This window comes from Anabrus simplex, chromosome 1 (genome assembly GCF_040414725.1).
Source record: "Anabrus simplex isolate iqAnaSimp1 chromosome 1, ASM4041472v1, whole genome shotgun sequence".
NCBI classification, from domain to species: domain Eukaryota; kingdom Metazoa; phylum Arthropoda; class Insecta; order Orthoptera; family Tettigoniidae; genus Anabrus; species Anabrus simplex.
The window spans coordinates 190231090-190254454 of NC_090265.1; the positions used below are offsets into that span (position 1 = coordinate 190231090).

The 23365-nt window shown below is 39.4% G+C and overlaps 1 protein-coding gene across 6 annotated transcripts in view; it reads right to left on the reverse strand.

Moving 5' to 3' along the window:
- Positions 1–23365, reverse strand: part of Scp2 (Sarcoplasmic calcium-binding protein 2) — a 661095-nt gene that overhangs the window by 182617 nt on the left and 455113 nt on the right. The window contains exon 1 of one of the 6 annotated variants that reach the window (XM_067140269.2): positions 15347–15391. The exons of the other annotated variants lie outside the window; for them this stretch is intronic. The gene's annotated coding sequence lies outside the window, so the exon portion shown is untranslated. Of the gene's footprint in view, positions 1–15346; positions 15392–23365 lie in introns of those variants that run through there. 6 annotated transcript variants of the gene reach the window in all.

Consider the following 23365-nt stretch of genomic DNA (forward strand, 5'->3'; position numbering starts at 1 on the left):
TATATTTGACAAAGACAGAAAGTACCTAACATAAACAGACTCAGCTGGATATTTCATATTCGGTTGTGGCATACTATACTGCTTCACAGAAACGTTTGATGGTTTGCCGATATGTGTCAGGCTATTTCATAAGCTATGCCAATTATATTCGGTCAAGCGTGGCTTTAATGGCTTTACCCCAGCGCAAGGGGAAGGTTTAATCGGCTTATTACGTCATTTAAACATCTTTTTCTATGATGGTAAAGGTAAATTGTACAGTGAATCCTTTTGGTGACATCAAGAAACTTCAGTAGTTATACTGTTTACTGTGTTGGCAAGACAGGTTCTAACGTGAACACTTCTACAATATTTACAGTATTACTACTTAGACCTAGAAGACCTTGAAGAAGGAATCCAAGACCTCGAAGCGAACCGAGACTTTTTCTCAGCAATGACGCCAATGACGCAGGCATTCCGAGGCGCCTATATTCAAGCCGACCAATCTCCAGACTGAGGTAACAATTTAGCAATGGAAGAAATAATAACAAATAATGTTATTGTTAATGAATTCGCGGACTACTGTGGAATTAATCATATCTTGCTGAGGAATTACCCGCACAGCTGCGGATTTAGATGAAGTATTGCAATCAAATTAATTAACTCTAAAAGAAAAATTATATTGTTTGAAGTATTAAATAATTATGGTGTAATGAAAAATTGTTCCAGTGTATAAATATTGCTTTGATCATCATTCACAAAGTGCGTCATATTCCAGTTTTGCCTAAATATTGTGGATTTAGTCGAGTCTCTCCTACTGGTACGTCATGAGAGATGCAGTTTAGATTATATAGAATAGGATACTGTATCTTCCTATAATTTTGCCAGGCATAAGCTGGATATTCCCACGAGAAGTAAAGTGGGTAGAAGACATGATTTCATTGTGACTAGTTGGATGAGTGGTGCCATTGACAGCAATGCTAGTACATTTAAATCTCCTCTTGCGCCTTTACTAATTCATTGAACCACTAATCCCGGCTAATTGTACACTCACTCATCTGAATAAACAAGAGCTTCCGTCCACACCGGACAGGGCGTCGTTACACATTGACCAGCGCGCATTGAAAATGTCAAAGTTCTCTCCTATCATATACGACATCGTTTATAATTAAAATAATTTTTTACTGGTGTTGGAGAAGTCGAGAGTCTGATGTGCTTATTGCACCCGAGAGGCGAATGATACGTTTCAAGCACAAACTGACGTATTTCAAGTAATTATTATTTATGTCTTAGTTATTATATCCTGGATTCAATTCTCGTCTCTGTTACAAACTTAAGATTGTGTTGGAAGGTGGTGTCCGCCTCTGTGGTGTAGTCGTTAGTGTGATTAGCTACTACCCCGATTCCCGACTCTGCCACGGAATTTGAAGTGGTACGAGGGCTGGAACTGGTTCACTCAGTCTCAGGAGGTCAACTGAGTAGAAGGGTGTTCGATTCTCGCCTCAGCAATCCTAGAAGTGGTTTTCCTTGGTTTCCCACTTCTCCTCCTCGAAAATGCCAGGATGGTGTCTAACTTAAGGCTATAGCTGCTTCCTTCTCTATCCCTTCCGATCTTCCCATCCCCCACAAGGACCCTGTTCGGCATAGCAGGTTAGACCGCCTGGGGGAGGTACTGGTCTTCCTCCCCAGTTATATCCCCCGATTCAAAGTCTCACGCTCCAGGACACTGCCCTTGAGGCGGTAGATGTGGGATCCTTCACCATGTGCTAGGGAAAACCAAGCCTGGGGGAGGGTAAATGGATTAAGAAAGAAAGAAAGAAAGAAAGAAAGAAAGAAAGAAAGAAAGAAAGTTGGAAGGTGGTTGAGTTACTCTCATGAGGATAATTGAGTAGCTACGAGATTTGAAATCAATTGCTTCAGTCAAATAATTTGAAAATTCAATCAGCGGGATCTTTGCACCTTGGAGATGAATGTCATTTCGGTTATTGAACCATTAGCATCAAACTTATCAGCTCCAGGAGACAAAGCTAACGTCGAAGAGACTACTACATCTAGTTTACATTTTAAAAAATCGGACCGAGCTCGATAGCTGCAGTCGCTTAAGTGCGGCTAGTATCCAGTAATCGGGAGATAGTGGATTCGAGCCTCACTGTCGGCAGCCCTGAAGATGGTTTTCCGTGGTTTCCCATTTTCACACCAAGCAAATGTTGGGGCTGTACCCTAATTAAGGCCAAGGCCGCTTCCTTCCCATTCCTAGGCCTTTCCTATCCCATCGTCGCCATAAGACATATCTGTGTCGGTGCGACGTAAAGCAAAATAGCAAAAAAAAAATAATTAAAAAATCGGAATTTCTTATTAAAAAGAGAGTGATCTACTGTGATCGGACCGGACAAGTTGGCTGTCGGTTAGGGGCAGGCTGATGTGAGCTTGCATCCTGGAGATACTAGGTTCGAACTCCACTGTTGGCAGCCAGGAAGTGGTTTCACTTTTTACGGCAGGCAAATGCTGGAGCTGTACCTTAATTAAGGCCACGGTCGCTTCCTAGCCCTTTCCTATCCCATTGTCGCCATAAGACAAATGCATACGCTATTCGTAAATAAACTTTGCGCACGGAAGTGATGCCCTGTTTACTCTTCTATAGCTAAAATAAAGCCACTTGTGATTATTGAATACACGCAAGAAAAGGAGAATATAGGTGATCTTGTTCAAGGGCCATGAACCTCTGGTAACCTATTGACCGAAATGGTGGAAGAACAATAGCACATAATAATAATAATAATAATAATAATAATAATAATATATTAATAACATTCATATTAATAGTAATTATATTATTAATTGTGCCCTTGCTAGCAAGATGTATTGTTTATAGTGCACTATGTCTGCTGGTATGGGCTAGAATAAATTTGTTACTTTCATTGACCTGTCTCAGTCTCATCCTTAGCTTTGACAGTATGAAAGTGACCGAGGTATAAGCGATGCTAGTAATGACATTCCTTATGCAGCCAGTCCCTGTTATGAATGGTGTGAAAATGTCGCTCATATAGTCGGTTTGCGTATGCATTTCAGTGGGCTTGGCAGATTAATATGTAATAGCAACTTCTGGCTCGGTGAGGAAACCAACGGGAAACTGCCTCACTCCTCGTTTCCCTAGTATGCCTCTTCAATGTTGCCTAGGCCATATATGACAGCTGTTGGCAGTGCTGTTGAGGATTAAACCAGCCTTCGGGCTGAATACTCAACATACGTACATATTATTATTATTATTATTATTATTATTATTATTATTATTAATAATAATAATAATAATAATAATAATAATCATCATCATCATCATCATGTCCGACTTCATGGCTAAATGGTTAGCGTGCTGGCCTTTGGTCACAGGGGTCCTGGGTTCGATTCCCGGCAGGGTCTGGAATTTTAACCAGCATTGGTTAATTTCTCTGGCACGGGGACTGGGTGTATGTGTCGTCTTCATCATCATTTCATCCTTATCACGACGCGCAGGTCGCCTACGGGAGTCAAATCGAAAGACCTGCACCTGGCGAGCCGAACATGTCCTCGGACACTCCCGGCAATAAAAGCCATATGCCATTTCATTTTTTATCATCATCATCATCATCATCATCATCATTATCATCATCACAATTCAGCGATCACTGGTCCTCAATATCACTCGCGTCCTTAACAAGTTGCCTCCATTTCTACCGATGTAATGCTCCTCTCGTCCAGTCTACAATGACACCTCACTAGTTTAGGTAATTTTCTAGCTCATCCTACCATCGCAGCCTTGGCCTGCCAAGGGAATGAGTTTATTGTGGTATTCTTTTCATCACAGCTCTATGTATTGCCTTTTCTGACATCCTCGCAACATGATCAGCCTAAGGATCCGTCTGCTTCTTTGTATGTTTGGGATCCGATATTTTCCCATCACACTATATTTCTCTTTGTCTGTCCTCTGCTTTCACTCTGTTCCATCTTTGAAAAGACCGAGGTCGCACCACTTTTCCTTCGAAGATGTCATCCAAGTTGTTTGTATTTCGGAGATCCTTCAGAGTATTTCGCGCGCTAATCTAACACCTGTTACCTGCCTGGATCTCCTCCTTTACGTCGAAGTCTATAACGTTATGTGTGGTTGACCATGCTCCCAAGCACTGGAATTGATCCAGTGATTTGAAGTCCAGTCCGCCTACAGATACCAGGGCTTGGTGTTGCTCGAATCTCATTCTGATATGAACATACTCTCTTCGTCTGGGTTGGGCCGCCTCGTGTTGTATGTAGGCCCTATTTTAAGTACACGTTGCTCACTTTTCGAGTACATTGCATTATTCATTGTCAAGACGACTAGAATACCTTTAGTCTATGCAAGATAGTAAGTTTCCTTGGCATTGGCCGACCAAGAGCTTGTTCCTTAGCCCGAAGACCTGCAAATAACAAGGGGTGGCGCGTGGTCAGCGCGACGAATCCTCTCAGCTGTTATTCTTGGCTTCCTAGTCCGGGCCGATATCTCAGCGCCAGATAACTTCTCAGTTGTTCTCACGTAGGCTGAGTGAGCTTTGAACCAGCTCTCAGATCCAGGTTAAAAATTCCTGACTTAGTCGGGAAACAAACCCGGGGACTCTAAGTAAGAGACGAACTCACCACTCTTGCACTGCAGGGTCGACAGCCAGTCTCACAAGGTACCTAAATGTCGACTATATTATTGAATTCTCTGCCTCAGAGTTCGAATGACCAAGCATGTTAGCTACGCGGTACGAGTCGTGTGGTTGCATGCTTGCATCCATGAGTTGATAGGCTCGAATCTACAGTCGGCAGCCATGAAGGTGTTTTCAGTAGTGTCCAATTTTTCATGCCATGTCAAAACCTGGGCCGTAACTTAGTTCTTAGACCTGCTTCTTTGCAAGTCCTACCCTTCTCTATGCCATCTTTGCCTGATTGACGGTTCATCCTAATCGTGATTTGAGTGCTAAAATACCGTTCACGCAAGCACGTGAGGTTAATTCAGAAACTGTCTGATGTGAAAGGCCTCCTTTGGTCATGTCTGTTTCTCTTCCGACCCCTGCGGTGTTAGGTTCGCGAGGCTTTTCATGACTTTCTTATCTTTAGCGGAGATTTTCTTTCTTATTAAGAATCTTATTTTACTTATTTCTACAATAATGACTGGTCATGAAAGTCAAACAATACATAAGTGACCAGTCGTCACAGTGACCAGGTTTCCTGTCCATCTTAACTGTCGCCTTGGCAGACCCAATGTACGAGTATTTCAAGGACTGTGTGGTTCAGAGTGCTCGTTCTACAAATAATTTTTACGAAGTTGAATATGATAAGTCTAGGTCTTGGAAATGATTGGTGGATAATATTTTACCCAATGTATACCATTTCTAAGTCTTCAGCTGAAAGAAATATTGAGAATATTGTTAGTGAGAGCATGCGTGCTCGCACGGAAAGTTTCGAGGTTGATAAAATTCAAGCTGCTTATTTACAGAATGTCTTATAAATAGGAGAAAAGAGATTGAAAATACTCTCGTATTGGATGTGGGGGAAGAAATTTTAAAGTAGAACGTTCACGAAGTCGTTTTCAAAGAGGGGCTGTGCAATAATCTTGAACATGATATGTTATATTCTGTTTTTCTTGTGCGTATCCAGTCATCACAAGTAGCTTCCTTTTAGGTATAGAAGTGTAAACAGGACATCACTTGCGAGCACAATTTTATTTAAGAATAGCATATGCATATATTTATTGAATCGCCGCAGTAACTGAGCAGAGTAAATTCCGAATTATTTTAAACTAGATGTAGTCGTCACATCGACATTAGTTTTGTAAGAAACAGATATTCCGCCTCTGTGGTGCAGTGGTTAGTGTGATTAGCTGCCAAGCGCGGAGGCCCAGGTTCGATTCTAGGCTCTGCCACGAAATTTGAAAAGTGTTACGAGGGCTGGAACGGGGTTCACTTTGCTTCGGGACGCCAACTAAGTAGAGGGGGGTTTGATTCCCACCGCAGCCATTCTCGAAGTGGTTTTCCGTGGTTTTCCACTTCTCAACTAGGCAAATGCCGGGATGGTACTTAACTCAAGGCCAAGGCCACTTCCTTCGCTCTTCCTTGTCTATCCCTTCCACTCTTCCCATCCCCCACCGAGCCCCTGTTCAGCATAGCAGGTGAGGCCACCTGGGCGAGGCACTGGTCTTTCTGCCCAGTTGTATTCCCCGACCCAAAGTCTTCACGCTCCAGGACACCGCCCTTAGAGGTGGTTTTCCTCGTTGAGTCTGAGGGAAAAACCAACCCTGAAGGGTAAACTGACAAATAAATAAATAAATAAATAAATAAATAAATAAATAAATAAATAAATAAATAAATAAATAAATAAATAAATAAATAAATAAATAAATAAATAAATAAATAAATAAATAAATAAATAAATAAATAAATAAATAAACTAACTAACTAACTAACTAACTAAATACATAAATAAATAAATAAATAAATAAATAAATAAATAAATAAATAAATAAATAAATAAATAAATAAATAAATAAATAAATAAATAAATAAATAAACGAAACTGACGTATATTTTCTATCTAATGATTAAGATCAGTTGTGGTAAATTCCGAATTTTGAATGTGTACTCTGATATTGCGGACTAGAGCCATGTAATGAGCGAATCTGAGATATTTCTGTCAGATTATACCTTTCCACTTCTATTAGTCTGCTAGTTTGGTAGTTTGCTGCTGGTGGAACGAACAGAGACAGACTAATAAATGGTGTCTATATAGGCAGACTCGAACTAGATTCGTTGGTGCTTAGTCAAAATGGTTGATGTTTGAACAGTAAACTATGTGTGTCAACCTAAACTCGATAATAGGCTCGATATACCAGTCCAGTCAATTTTTTAGTCCCTCAGTAGATGACCAGACTTGTAGTTGTTGCCTTACTTTTGTTAACATACTGCATGTGCATTGCGAGTGTTATGCGCTATGACGGCGAAAAGCATTGCAAATGAAGGCATCGGAAAGGAATCCGTAATGTGACATACAATTTAGTGAAAGAGACAAGCAGAGAAGATGTGTGGGAGAAATGATCGATTGTGATACATAATACACCCCCTCCCAACATGGCGCAACAGCCCCGAAGGGCCATGGCCTACCAAGCGACCGCTGCTCAGCCCGAAGGCCTGCAGATTACGAAGTGTCGTGTGGTCAGCACAACGGATCGTCTCGGCCGTTATTCTTGGCTTTCTACACCGGGGCCGCCATCTCACCGTCAGATAGTTCCTCAATTGTTAGCACGTAGGCTGAATGGACCGGGAACCAGCCCTCAGATGCAGGTAAACATCCCTGACCTAGCCGGGAATCGAACCCAGGGCCTCCGGGTAAGAAGCAGACACGCTACCTCTACACCGCGGGACCGGCATTGTAATACATAAAGACTCTCAATTTCTCAAACTCATGCTGGATACGTACGTTGTGATTTGTACAAAATTGGGCACTACACTCTTAAAGTGGTTTGAATGCAAGGACGATGCGAATGCTGAAGGTCGTATTAGAACATCTTCTCTGCCTGTTCCGGTTAAAAAATACTTCAATACAGAGGTGTGTCATGATGTGTGGAAAAGACTGAAGTACTTTCTTCGCTGAATATATGTGTTTCTTGCTGCTTTGAAATACACGATTTCGTTTTAAAACGACATTTCGTTTGGTTTCTTGGCTTTAAACGAGAACATTCGGTTACATTGGTATACATTTACTCTAGGTGCACAATCAAGATATTGTTTAAAGTGATACTAAATCACTTCCATTCAGTGTACACTGAAATTTAAAGATTTAAATTTATTTTCATAATGATTTCAAGGTAATAAATTATATTTGTGTTTCCAAGTTTAATCGAATTTGGAGCGATATCAAGTTCTATTTTCTATGTAACAATAATGATCTGTATTTATAAAAACCAAACGCTACCGTAAATCAGTGCTTCTCAAACTGTGATACGCGTACCCCTAGGGATACGTCTGAAACTTTTAGTGGGATACGCGAGCAGCCCTCAGGGGGTAAAAAATGAAGAAAAATTGAAATAACTAAGAAGCAAGTTAAATATGTATATACGGAGCTACGCTTCGCTCGAAAGCTTCACCTTGACTACGAGACATCAGAAAACTGTGTCACATCGTGAATGCACACCTAACCTTTTGAAATTTCGATAGTTCGCAATGTCTGAATTCCAGAATTTAGATCGAAACATTTTCTTCCTTATTTATCAACTTGATATTGAGGCTGAAATATAGCGTTTTGTGAAATTTTCATACAAACAGAGTATCGTGTGGTATTTTATTAACATTATATTATATTTTATACAAAAACAAATTCTTCAATTTCTTGTGGCGCGTTGTAAAATATTATTTAATTTCACAATCCCGTCTTATTTACGATGTGTATTCTAAAGAATGGTTTATAATCAATAGAAGCTGTTTCAATAGTTAGCCAGGTACTCATATATTTCAAACCTATCACTGAGGGATTTTAGCCATGAGTGAGAGGCACGATCTCATAATAGTTTGAGAACCTCTGGACCAGAGTGTTCGAGCAGGAAGCTTTGAACGAGTCTAACTTCGAAATAGAATGGGACTCATCTTTTGTAAATGAATTTGAGCGAGTATACACGTCGTTTTACACAGCTTTACTACAGTCATGACTTGATGACTCCACTATGCTCTAGGGTGTAGGGTGTAGGGTTTGTCCCTCTGTTCGATTTTAGAACCTACCACGGATTTAAAATAGGTTTTATGGTATGGGATGGAAAGAGTGTTATACTTCATTGTCAGAGATCCTGGAAATGCTTTAGAGCGGTTTTCATTTTCAATTCAAGGTTATACAAGGATGATACCTAACACATAAGCTAAGGCTGCCTCCACCCTTCACCATCAAGGGACCCACAATGCACTTAACTTACGTTGAAAGCGTTATATAAACAGAAGTCTATCAAAAAGGTGCATAACACTATACTTCTTCTTCTTTCCGACGAGGCCTGATAAGTGCCACGTGCCAATTCCAATTCAGTTCTTCATACTTTGTTGTTTTCTCTTCCGATCCTTCCATCCTTTCACTATGCTGTTTCTTTCTGTTCTCGGACCACTTCGCACCAGGTTTCTTGTTCAATCTTCCTTGGAATCCTTCCATATTTCCTACCTTCTTTCTAAAAATCTCTCTGTCCATAGTTCCTTCTTCTCTTATATTGTTTCTTTTAAAATCTTTCTTTACTTCTTGAATCCAGATAGTTTGTACCTTTTTGTCCCAAAGGCACATAAAAATCCTTTTTGTTAATCTGGAATCATCCATTCATTAATTTCAACAGAAACGTATTGTAGTGCGGATAAATACCTCTCGACAGAAACTGTTAATGTACCCTCTCGAAGGGTTCCGGATTTGGGATCAATTTTTGAGGATGAACATATTTTAATCTCGTTCATCTTAGGTAACGATTAGGCATTAGTGCAAAAGGAACTATCTCCCATAAAGCCATTTCGAAGGTTTTCAGTGTTTGTCAGAACACAGGGAATTTCTATTAATTTAGTTCTGATCCCACAGATATTTCCATACTCAGCTATTTCCACAATAAAGAATGTCGTTCTCTCATGTAGCGGATGGAAACAGTTAATGCACTCGCGGATGCAAAGATACAATACATCCAAGATATTGCCAGCCTAAGAAATGACTAAAAGGTAAACCTCACGGGCTCGAGTGGTGACCACAGGCCCCCTAGCTGACCAGCATTGCTCCTCAATGCCATTTTTCCTATCCGACCTCCCTCGGTCAACTCTCGTTCACAATCGACCTTGATGACACTTGGTTTGGTAGGCCTAGGGGTTATTTCATAGTTCACGCACTTTATGGCCCTTTCCTTCCTTTTTATCCCAGAAAATAATCGCAGTGCATTAGTATTAATTATGAAACTCGCTTTTGAATCGTGATTTCGTTTTTATCTATACCAAAACTTTCTTTCTTATTTAATTCTAATAAAACTTTTCTATATCCGAAGCCGTCTGATAGAAGGCTATAGTTTCCAGAGCTTTGCCCAGGAAACTTAATTCTTTACGTTAACAGCATTCCCATAATACATATGGCTGTATAGTGTTAGCTACTTGGTTTGTAATTCACGGTTTGATTCGTCATTTTAAATGACTGTGATCTCATTTTTAATGTAATTGAAGTCGATGCTCATGCAGCTCACAAACTACAAAGCTGAATACTTCACGTTCAGAGAAATTATGAATTAAGAGAAGAAAATGAAGCAAAAAGCATAAAAAACTCACATGATCCTTGAATTATTTATATAAATAATTTTTTCTAGTGGTTACAACGTCGTTTCAACACATCGAAGGTTTCCGGCGACGCCGGGATGGGAAGGGTCTAGGATTGGGAGGTAGTGGCCTTAATTAAGGCACAGCCTCTAGCATTTGCCTGCTGTAAAAAGGGGAAACGGCGGAACATCATTTTCAGGGCTGCCAACAGTGGGATTCGAATCCACCATTTCCCGAATGCAATTCCGAGTTAGCATTTTCTTTCTTATAGTATATTGATTCTATATCTGATAGCATATGGTTTTCTTAACTGATTTCCTATAGCTTTAGGAGATAAATTAATGTTACTCCCAATTTCGGGCTCATGATAGGTGATAGTTATTGGAAATACGTACTTGATATTCCTCGTTCCTGTTACTAGATGTTCTGAGAAAGCTAGGGAATGGTTTAAGTTACAGGAAAAATATTAATCAGTTAATGTATTAATGATAAACAGAAGAATTAGTGCTCCTAAGGAGACCTAGACTATCTTTCGAGGTAGCCTTGACGAGAAAAGGAAGCAGATCGCGTGTGAACCACCGATGGCACATACCAGAGTCCTGCAGCCAGGCCCACTGCGTAGCACTTCAAACCCACGTGCTCCGGCAGCCCAGCCAGTGCAGTGCCGTTCTCTTCTGACGCGGCAGCGTACTGGTCCACAGCTCTGGTCTCATACAGCTTTCCGCAGTCCAGCGCACTGGGCGAGCTCAGTAGAATAACCTTGAGTACTTCTCCACAATAACATGTGCGCCGTGCACAACGAAATGTTCACGTCACACTACTATTCGGATTCGGATAATTCACTCCACGAATTCCCGTACGCTAATAACATATTTTAAAGTAGGCTAATCGCATTTTGAAATTTCTCCTGCACTCTAATAATAATAATAATAATAATAATAATAATAATAATAATAATAATAATAATAATAATAATAATAATAATAATAATAATAATAATAATAATAATAATAACAACTGAAAACAAACATAAATTGTATTATAAACTAATATTCGTTTGCAATTGACATCAAGTTAACTGAAAATGAATCTAAATAACACGAAGCATATTCATAGGACTTCATTCGCGTTTACCTCAAAATAAAATACAAACAGAAATGACGTGCAATATGCCAACAACAAAAACAAACCTGAACATAGCTTTTACTTAGTGTGCGTAGTTTATTGGTCATTGTTAATGTGGTGGAATGGGATTACTGTGAATAAAAAGAAGAGCATCAGCATTGTCTGGTTGTAGAAATGACCGTCGTGCGTTGAGAATTAAGCCCGCTGAAATGAAATTTCTCTCTGAAGCCGAACTTGATGCTTGCATACATATTACTTTCTTAGCGAACTGGTGAAATTTTGGATAATTTTGTTCATTTGTTCTCCAATAGAACGCTATATCTATCTTCTTCCATTCCACAATTTTACTTTAATTATCTATCCAGCTCATCTGTTACAATAGGAGCTTCATGAACGTCAGTCCACGAAGAAAACTTCATTACTTTGGCAGGTTGTTGCATAGTCGTGGAGTCTGACGACGCGGAAACATTAGAATGCTCGTCATTCAAGCACACCTCGTTCATCGCAAGTTTTTTATCTAATCATAAAAAGACAAAATCAGCCCGACTCCTTTAATCTATACTAATATAATAAAGAGAGAGTGCGAATTTTGTTAGTTTGTATATATCTGGAGGGTAATCTCAGAAACTACTAGACCGATTTAAATAAATCCTTTTACTAATGTGAATATACATTATCCACGAGGGATATGGGCTGTATTTTATTTTTAAAACAATTCGAGGTGAGAGGCGACGGGGGAGATATAAAAATAATAGGCGAAATATCGAATTTGTTGTACAAGGACGAGACTAAGCTCATTTTAAGCCCCTTGACCCAAAGAACAAATCTCGGTAAGCCCTACGGGCCCGAAAACCATGTTTTATGGCCCTAAAACCAACCAACCGTTATGGATATATCAGCACCACACTACCCCTGCTCTTGGAATCGGATAAAGAAATGAACTGCCGTAACCATGGCAACGCCAGCTCCAGGATTCTACAGCAGCGAGGTTATGCGTGTACGATGGTGGTGGTGGTGGTGATTATTGTTTTAAGAGGAAGTACAACGGGGCAACCATCCTCTATATAACACTAATCAGAGAGAAAAAATGGAAGGGGTCCGACACTTCGAAAAATGAAGGTATCGGCCAAAGGAAGACAAGGGCCACGAACGGCGTGAAAATGAAAGACTCCCTAGCCCTCGCAAACCTAATAGCGTCGGGGTCGGAAAAGAATAAGGGTTGACCAAGGGAGGTCGGATAGGATAGCTGAAAGTGAGGAGTCTGGCACGAGTAAGTGGAAGCAATGCCAGGACTCAGCCGAGGGCCCCGTGGTCGCCAACCCACGCTCCAAAGTTCAGAGCCCTTTAGGCCCCTTTTAGTCGCCTCTTACGACAGGCAGGAGATACCGTGGGTGTTATTCTACCGCCCCCACCCACAGGGGGATTATGCGTGTACGTTTGGGCATAGCTACCAACCAAAATTTGTACACAATCCCTGAGCATATCAACAATATATCTCAAAAACTTAACATGTTACAGACGTGAAGTGGTATTTATAATCTCTTTTAAAAATAAAGAGACATGTATTATTTTGTTTTCGAAAAGACGCTTAAGGGTAAAAAGGACTGAAATGTAGGTTGGTGTGAATTTTTTAAGATTAGCATATCTACAATATATCTCAAACACTTAAAATGTTACAGATGTGAAAATTAATATTTTTAATATTAAAAAAATAAAAAGGTATTATTTGTTTTTCAAAAACCACTTAACGTGGGGCTGAAAGGGAATGAAAAGTGTGTTGAATTAATTTTATTAGAGTACTGATATCTCAAAAACTGAAGTTGTTACATACGTTAAAATTGGTATTTAGAGTCTCTTTTTGGGGGGTAAAATTAACTTCGGAGAGGGGGAGGGTTGAAATAGGTGTTGAATTCTTTCCATGAGGATACAAATATCTCAAGAACTGAAGATGTTACAGTCGTGATAATTGGTATTTGGCTGCTTCTTTATCAATAAACACGTATTTTTGTTTTTCTGAAAACCACTTAAGGGACTGAAAGGAATTGAAAAAGCAGGTGAATTTTTAAAATGAGTACCGGTATATCTACAGTGTATGTCAAAAACTTCACATGTTACAGACATGGAACTTGGTACTTGGAATGTCCTTTAAAAATAAAGAAACCTGCCTTTTTTTCGGAAAATCCATTTAGGTAGGGGTGGAGGAAGGGCTGATAAAGGGGTTGAATTCATTTTTATGCAGATACTTATATCTCAAAACCTGAAGATGTTAGAGATGTGGAAATATGTATTTGGATTCTCCTTTAAAAATAAAGAAAACTTTTTTTTACTTGAGGGAAGAAGTTCTCACGTGTACTGTTCTATGTCGTATGGTCACCTTAGCCCCAAAAGGCAATACCACAAACGTAGTTTAAAAAGAGTTTCTGGAGTAAATGGAACTCAATTTTTCAGTGAGGTTTTATACTTTAGGGATTTTCAGATAATGTCTTAGCACAATACCGAGGAACGATTACTTTGATTAAATTACGAAATCCACGCGAGAAGCCGCGGGTAACTGCTAGTGTGTACATAAATTTCAGCGCAGATCGTACGGCACACAAAATTAACGTCTTTCCCATCACCGTCAACAGCAGGCTTGAATATCAACCAAATACGATTTTTAAGTTTAGGATGCGGTTCAGAAGCCTTGTATTGTACGGTTTTTAGTTCGTGTGTTTCTTCATTTTTTACTTCACGTTTTTAGCCACGGTTTCTTTTCTTTAGGAACTACAGTCCACATTCATTTCCGATAACAGGATAGACAGAGAAATCAAACTGAAAACCACAGCAAACTTGATAGTCTCCACTCGACTGTAATGCAACGCACTCCGCTTACACGTAGTACCCTGTACACATTGAAGCAGTCAGCCCATAAAACTACCACAGCGCTGTCCTTGGCTCACCGCGTACGAATGACAGAGCGCTGCCCAGACCGGCCCGTGCGATGACGTCGTGGGCATCGTATGTTCGAGCCTTTCAAAGCCCATTGCAGTCTACTGCCGAAGCTGCTCATGTGCTGGGCCTCTCCGCAGGACTTTGGCACATGCCCGGCTTTTCTGTGGGATGTCGTATTCCACTGGTGTCACACGAAACGTTAGGATGCGAGCACCAAAAAGTCACTATAAACGCCGTTAAAGAGATCGTGTCTTTCTTATACCTACCACAAAATAGAAGATGGAAGCATGTCACTTGCGGTATGGAGGAGGAAACGTAATATTGAACTCCGTCGTGGACGTGTGAATCTTACCTAAATGATAGATTATGTATAATGTTAATTCATCATATTTTAAATAAATACCAAAAGCAGCTCTAAGAATATTAAAGTTTTGCTGGAACGATTTTGGAAATACAGGTACATAAACTTGACAGTTTTAACAATGATACCGCCATCTGAGGTAAGATACTTGTAATCTGTTTCTGTTTTCACTGAATATGTTTACTATTCTCCTCCCCCCATCTTTCTCAGGAGACAGTCTACTTACGAGTTATTATTATGTGTAACGAAACGAGGCCATGGAGCTAGCTGCAAGTAAAGGATTGTTGAGACGTAAACTTAGTTCACGGAGGCTTGCAGACTGATCGCTTGAAGGCATAAGAATCTATAATGAAGATGTGTGCATGTATGTGTATTTATTCCCACAGAAAAAAAATTAACGTTAATCAATAGGCCTATACGAAATATTAATATAAAATTATAGGTGACAAAGAAATAAGAAATGTTCAACAATAATGAAAATAATCATGGCAATGACCATTGAAAAAGGAAAAAGATGTTGTTCGTACATAGAAAGGACAACAATTGTTATGGTTACAGTCCACGCATATTTGTGGCTCTAAGAAATGAAGTAGTGAAGAGAACTTGCGATGCTGCTTTTGGAAAAAAACCAGGAGAGAATGGACAACGCAAAACTTACCCCTTAGTGGAGGAGTTCCTTACAACTTGAAGTTTGTCAGTGGACTCCAGTTAAGGCGTTAACTGCAGCTGATATTTCTAGGCTTTGCAATACGGACAGTAGATTCTTTTAATCTGTTCTTATGCAAGGTTATGATGTGTATATTGAGGGTCATTTGTCTTATGCATGACGTACAATGATCCGAGATTAATCTGTTATCTGACTCGTGCACCATCTGCAGTTATATGGCTTTACACTAATGGTGATAAGGGTAGGATTACGATGTCAAGTCTGTATTTTTCTGGAACAATGACTAGATTTTGCCATATATTGATACCGATACTGGTTTGATATGTATCCACTGCTAATTGTTTTTGCTAGTGGCTTTAAGTCGCACCGATAAAGATAGGTCTTATGGCGACGATGGGATTAGGAAAGGCCTAGGAGTTGGAAGGAAGCGGCCGTGGCCTTAAATAAGGTACAGCCCCAGCATTTGCCTAGTGTGAAAATGGGAAACCACGGAAAACCATCTTCAGGGCTGCCGACAGTGGGATTCGAACCCACTATCTCCCGCACGGTCAACTCGCCCGGTTATCCACTGCTAGTAGGGGAGTTAGGGATATAGCGAATTTTAGATATATGTGTTAGAGAATGTATGACAACCTCGATGAAGTATGATTATATCGCCACTGTTACAGCAGAACCTCGTATCTCCCAATGCTCTTCTTATCCATTATTTTCCTTAAGACTTGTCACGCCTCCCAGATACATATGGATGTGCAGTCCGTCAGTACAATTTTCGTTGGCTTCATGTTCCTGTACTAATGTGTAAAGGCAAATGAACCTTAAATACAATATACGGTAAGGGTGCGTAAATACGTCATGCAACCATACATTCCTACATTCATACATTCAGATGGATTACATATCCATACGTAGCTGGGAGGCGTGACCAGTCTTAAGGAAAATAATGGTTAGGAAGAGCATTGGGATATATGCGGTTTTGCTGTAGCAGCGAAGATATGGTTCTTATTACTCAGTCTTTCTAGACAGTCATATGAATTTTGTAAAATGTGAAGAAAATGCTGTACGTTTGTTCTTCTTGTGTGCAATATCTTACATCATGTTATCAATTAATTTAGGTATTATTCTCATCTCAGACCATTTTTACATTACATTTTATTATTATTCTAATAAATACTTTAGAAGTATCTTGGTATTAAACTAAGTACTGTATCTTGTACATGGCTTAACACATTGGGCCGATTGCAGAAACGATGTTTAGACGATGCCTACGGTTAAACAACGCCTACGTATGGCTTCGCATTGCAGAGATGTTATTTATAACTTAGACACTGTCTAAAGCCGATGTTCAACCGGCCATGTTTAAACACTGCCGAGAACACTGTTTAACCTCAAATGAGAGGAGTGAATCACAATCAGAGGTTATGTACCATGAAACATGTAATTTGTATTATCATGTTGAGACGATTCCGGGAAGAAAGGTTAGCCCGACGGCCTCTCTGTGGGTCGCGCGCTGCTAAATAGTAGCAATTCATTTGAAATGTACGGGGAGGTAAAGCTTAAAATAAGATTTCGCTTTTCAAGAGACTTCTTTCTTGAGACTGACAGAGGGACAGGCCGGTAACTGTCAACTTGAATACAATTCTTGGCAACCGATATACTTCATTATACATGGAATTATAGATCACCTCGACTACATACATGTCAGAATTACTTGTCCTAACCGTCAGAGGGGTGTCACATACATCAACCCGGAGGGATTCATTTATATTTACTGCCAAGTAAGCACACATAACAGTGAAAAGTAAAAAGTAGGTTGTATGTGGTTTTTAAGTATATAATCGTCCCGCTAATTCAGATAAGTGTTTGGTAACTATGAGATAGGAAAAGGCAAGTGGTGATGATGGTGGTGATTATTGTTTAAAGAGGAGGACGGTGTAAATATAGGGAAACTACGGAAAAAAATCTTCAGGGCTGCCGATGATGCGTTTCGAACCTACGATCTCCAGAATTCAAGCTACATCTATATGGCCCGTACAACACATTCGGTTATACATTACTATTGTTTCATCTTCCCTTCGTCGAAGCTATTTACGAGTAGATTACACTCACCGTAACGCCGCTATAATCAAAGCTACACTTCCCCGTACGCTGGAGTGTCGCTTTAGTATCGATAATATTATGAGATTTATTTTCCACCGAAAGCAATATTCTTGTCTGTGGGCAAGTCATACTCATGCGTAGCCATATTTGAGTAATGCGTAGGTAGACAAACAGCTGACTGGCGTTCGGCGCGCGCACCGACGAATTTCAGTGGTTGCGACAAGCAAAGAGTTGCATGAAAGATACTTCTATCTCCATTTTCAAATCAATATTGACATTTTAAACGATGTCTAGTTAAACACCGACTGAACATTGTTTATGCAATGGAAGATCGTGCTCGATTTAGACGTTTTTTCGGGTAGACGTTGTCTAAGCCTTAAAACTAGTAATCGTTTCTGCAATCGGCCCATTGCATTTTAAACTCATTTAGAATTAAATAAATAAATAAATAAATAAATAAATAAATAAATAAATAAATAAATAAATAAATAAATAAATAAATAAATAAATAAATAAATAAATAAATAATGTACATCAATTCATAGTTTGGCGATGCGAACAGGTGGGAATAATGGGAGGAGTTTACTCGCGATGAGGAGATAGAGGTTAAGTTGTGATTAAGATGGATGAAGCGATACAGATGGATCGCCTTCGATGCTGGGATCATGTGAAGCGAATGGAATGTGATAGATTACTTATGAGAATAATGCACTCAACAAACCAGAGTAAGAGGAGCAGAGGGAACAATGGTTAGACTCAGTTTTTAATGATTTATAAGCGATGTGGAACTGAACGAGGCTACGGAGCTAATACACTCATGTGCTTGTGGAGGCGTTTAATTCGTTTACAGAGACCTGCAAACTAAACCTCATACATAAGTCTGTAATGTAGGTGCATGTATGTTCAGAATAGAAGAAGTAAATGTTTGAGGCTAACTTATTTAACCTTCATGATAATTATCATCCTTATCAGAACTTTTCTTACACTCTCTGGTTTATATAAAACTATTCTAGTAAAAGGCTCAGATGTGATTTACGGTTTGTGACAGAACATTAAAATTGTGAGAAATATTGCCTTTCCTGTTTGACATGCCTTTGTGATATGAATCTATCTGGCACGAGTTCTCATTTATGCTAGTCATGTGTTTTAAATAGTTCCTCATTTGTTTTACGATATCTTAACTGTTTGTACCTGGAAGAAATACATATCTTCTACCTGGGAAAGCACTAACTGTTATGCAGTATAACCATAAACAATATTACAAAACACTGATCAGGTTTTCTCTATTTTTTCCTCGTACTGGCGTACGGGTCCATCGAAAATTCGCGCACACACGGTGTGAATTCTGGACAAAGGTAATGATGGAAATATTAAAAAATAACATTCGTTAAAAATGAAAATAATTATAACGTGGAATCAGTAATGGATAGTGGTGAATACAGAATTACTTTACATATGGCATGGTACTCCCAACGTGACATTATAGCTTTGATCACTTCTTTATGAACAGTTGATGTTGGACTCCCGATCAGTTCAATACTTGATTTTAATCAGATACTTCTTTACATTTTAAATAACGTATATATTTTCAGAGATTTTTCTGTTCATATTCCTGTGCCAATACTTCCTCTCTTCCGTCCTTTCTGCGACATTAGTAATAATTGCTTAGTAGCAATCGATCGATATAGGTATTTCCTTGGGACGCAGTGCTGCCACACTGTGCTAATAAAAGTTAGTGAATTACTCGTCTGTACTTTTGTTGCGACCAATCGGTTTAGATTACCATATTAAAACCTCCTACAAGTGTAGTACGATGCACTAGCTAATGCGCAGAAGACTTTCTTATCGAATCCCGGCTTAGGTATGGAGAATTTTTGAAATTAAATATGTTCCCCCTGTCTGGTTCAGATTCGATGTAAAACTGGAAGTCATGTGACTGTGATCACGACATCGACAGTCATGTAAAACTTTGAACTTACCTATTTTGCTTTCTTAATCACGTTAGTATTCGACCATTTAAATAATAAAAATATAAATTTAATTATAATGGCATTTTGAGGGAGTGAAAGTGGATGGCTGTGACGACATAGTAACCTTGGAACCATTTTAAAATAAAAAATATAGAAAATGAGCATTTGTTCTTGGGAAAACGTTTGTAGAGTACTTCATTCCGATCACAAGTGTACTAACTCTAAAGGATATGGATGAGTGAACGAGCAAGTATCAATTCAAATGATGCTAATAAGATTCATCCCGAGTATCTCCGGTCACTGTGCACGAATTAGTAATGTTCAGTTGGACGTCGTGGTTATCAGTAATTGATAAAGTTTACGCTAAGGTAACGGTAGTAAGTAAGACAATTGCATTTACTTTGATTCTAAAACGTCGAACTTTATCTTCGTTTCTGAAAGGATGATCTTATAGAGGATAAAGTGGATTTATGTTGTCCATAAGAGATAGTCCAGAAGAGTCGGAGTAAACTTTGTCACTCACGGCGATCGTCTCACGATCCCTCAGCAAATAAAAGTTTGTTCATGGACATGTGCTGGGAACTAAAGGTGGCAATTACGGAGGAGTCTGTTCAGAATCCCCACAAAGTTTGAGAGCTATCAGTGTCTAGTGTTCCAGCAACGAAAAGAAGTCTTTGTAGGCATCACGAGATCCGTGTAGATTATCTGTCTGATGTAAACACACACATATTAATATACGATTATTATAAATGTGTGAATATGTATATATATATAATAAGAGTTTTGTCTGTACATTGCTCAGAATTTGAAAATCGTGGTATTTCTGTATCGGTCATGTCCACAGTAATAAGGAAATGCACTTTTTACTTTTCCATAATTTCTGTCTGTCTGTCTGTCTGTCTGTCTGTCTGTCTGTCTGTATGCACACGCATCACGAGAAAACGGCTGAAGAGAATTTAATGAAAATCGGTATGTAAAGTAGGGGGATGAGCCAGTAAAATCTAGGCTATAAATCATTTTATTCGCGCCGAGTGAAATGGTAGTTTAGGGGAAGGCCTGAAATGTAATTCTCAAATATTTATATTATTAGTGGTCCGATCGATAAATACTACATAACTAAAATTATATAGAATTAAATTTCCGATCATTTATTTCTTATACATTTTACCGTACCGGGTATGATATCACAGATATTCATGAATTTGTATTTTTGTTGCTAAGTCCATATCAATCCCGAGCCACGAGAAAATGGGTTAACAGAATTTAATGAAAATCGGTATATAGATTCGGGGAATAAGAAACTACTGTCTAAGTCATAAACTATTTTATTCACCCTGGATGAAATTGTAGTTTAGGGGAAGATACCTACAATTTAATTTTTAATTACTTATGTTATTGGTCCTTTCGAAAAAGCTATAGAGAATACAATTTCCGATCATTGATGTTTTATTCAGTTACCGACTATGATAAGAGTGGTATTTCAGAGTCAGAAGAAAACTGAATGTGAAGGCCTACAATATCGAAAGCGCATAACATTGATCAACAATAACATTACATTGACCATTGTTTGTTGTGATATTCTGTGTCTCTTATGGTGCCACTCTAACTCCGATAGATGGGATTACTGCTGCTTACCGAGTATAACAGCCTGATTGAATATTGGCGGGAAATAGCTGGGGAGTTGGAAAACTTTCTTCTTTAACATGCCATTCCTCTGGTTCATACATTTACTGATACTGCTGGTATGTAACACATTGGTTCATCATAGTATTTCCGCGCTATTCGATCCCTACTCTGACGCGCTGTTTTGAATGAACAGTGTGTACATTTACGGCAGAGACTCACTTAGTAGTAGTAGTAGTATGCCCTGGTTTAGAATTACAATTTACCGGGCGAGTTGGTCGTGCGATTAGGGGCGTACGGCAGTGTTGCCAACTTATATTTTCAAGATCCGCTAAACACTACTAAAAATCCGCTAAAATACTGCCAACTTATATTTTCAAGATCTGCTGAATACTACTAAAAATCCGCTAAAATTCCGCCAAGAAATCCGATCTCAAATAATAATAATAATAATAATAATAATAATAATAATAATAATAATAATAATAATAATAATAATAATAAAAGTAAATGTCTGCACTCGCCTGATCTGTGAGTTTCACTGGGATTAATCCCCTGCCGGCGAGCTAAAACTTGTAGGCGTTTCAGTGCCGGGTGCAAACTACCTCAAGGGCCACACACAGAACAGGCCAGTTCATTAAACAATCTTCCTTCATAGCATAAATATAAATGCTACTCTCTCACAGTTTCATTACCTGTCGTCCTTCGTCAGATAAGTACCCTTTTCCCACGCATTACAAATTTATGATGCACTGATCTCATAACATTAAATCCAAATAACATGTTTTCCTCATGTCACTTCTAGCTCCTGACAAGAAATACGCAATTGCTCGCAGATAGACTGGAGTAAAAAAAAAAAAAAAAAAAAAAAAAAAAAAAAAAAAAAAAAAAAAAAAAAAAAACGTAAAATGGATAACACTAAATTCCGCTATAATAAATCTAGAATTCTGCCAAAATATCCTCTGTCCGCTAAATGATATATTTCTCCGCCGACATTTTTCTAATTCCGTCAACTTTAGCGGAAAATCCGCTAAGCTGGCAACACTGGCGCACGGCTGTGAGCTTGCATCCGGGAGATAGTGGGTTCGAATCCCATTGTCACCAGCCCTGAAGATGGCTTTCCGTGGTTTCCCGTTTACACACGACGCAAATGCTGGAGCTGTACCTTAATTAAGGCCACGGCCGCTTCCTTCCAACTCCTAGGCCTTTCCTATCCCATCGTCGCCAGCGGGCCTACCATTACAATGAACATTCCCTAACCCAGTCTTCATATGAGAAAAGACGGTTGGTGACTTCCCCGTCGCGTTTCTAGGGTAACGTTGAGAGCTATGCAATTTAATACAATCTTGCTCACAACCTAATCTCGAATTCTGTATACAATGTAGAATTCCGTAGCGAAGCACGGGTACATCAACTAGTATGCATATAATAGCCTACATATACACCTCCCATGGCGCAACAGCCCCGAAGGGCATTGGCCTACAAGCGAGCACTGCTCAGCCCGGAGGTCTGCACATTACGAGGTGTCGCGTGGTCAGCACGACGAATCCTCTCGGCCGTCATTCTTGGCTTTCTAAAGACCGGAGCCGCTATCTCACCGTCAGATGGCTCCGCAGTTGTAATCACGTAGGCTGAGTAGACCTCGAACCAGTCCTCAGAATCAGGTGAAAATCCCTGACGTGGTCGGGAATCGAACCCGAGGCCTCCGGGTAAGAGGCGGGGCCGGCATATACTACACATACATAATATATGTTGTTCCTGTGATTCTGGCGCATGTGGGCGGGCGTGCCTCTCCCTATCATCGGCTTGCGGTGATATACTTACTTCCTGGCTCTCTCTTGCCCTTTGCAGTTCCATATTTCCATTTTCCAATACTGCTGCTCTTACCTAAATTTGATGTCTCCCCTCGGAACGTGCAGAAAGTTGTACTAAGCCATTAAAACATTGTCGGCATGAGTTCCATAGCAACTCCTCATACAGTTAGCAGTTCAGGGACATAAAATTTTCACACGACCGCCATTGATAATCTGCCTTTTCACTGCATCGAAAGAAACACAGATTCTAAATGCATTTTGTCACTAAAAACGTTCCTGTAAAACCAATCTAGGAGAGATACATAGGTTTTTTTGTTTTAGGCTCCCCCTTCTGATAAATGCTTTGAACCACGTAAAGTCAAGATTCTACTTGCCTCTCCCTTGAATCCCAAGTTTCATGAAAATCCACCAATCCGTTTTTTCGTAATGCTGTAACAGGCAACAGATTAACAGACAAATATTAAAATGAACCCGACATAAAACATTATTTGCCCTCCCCGGTATAT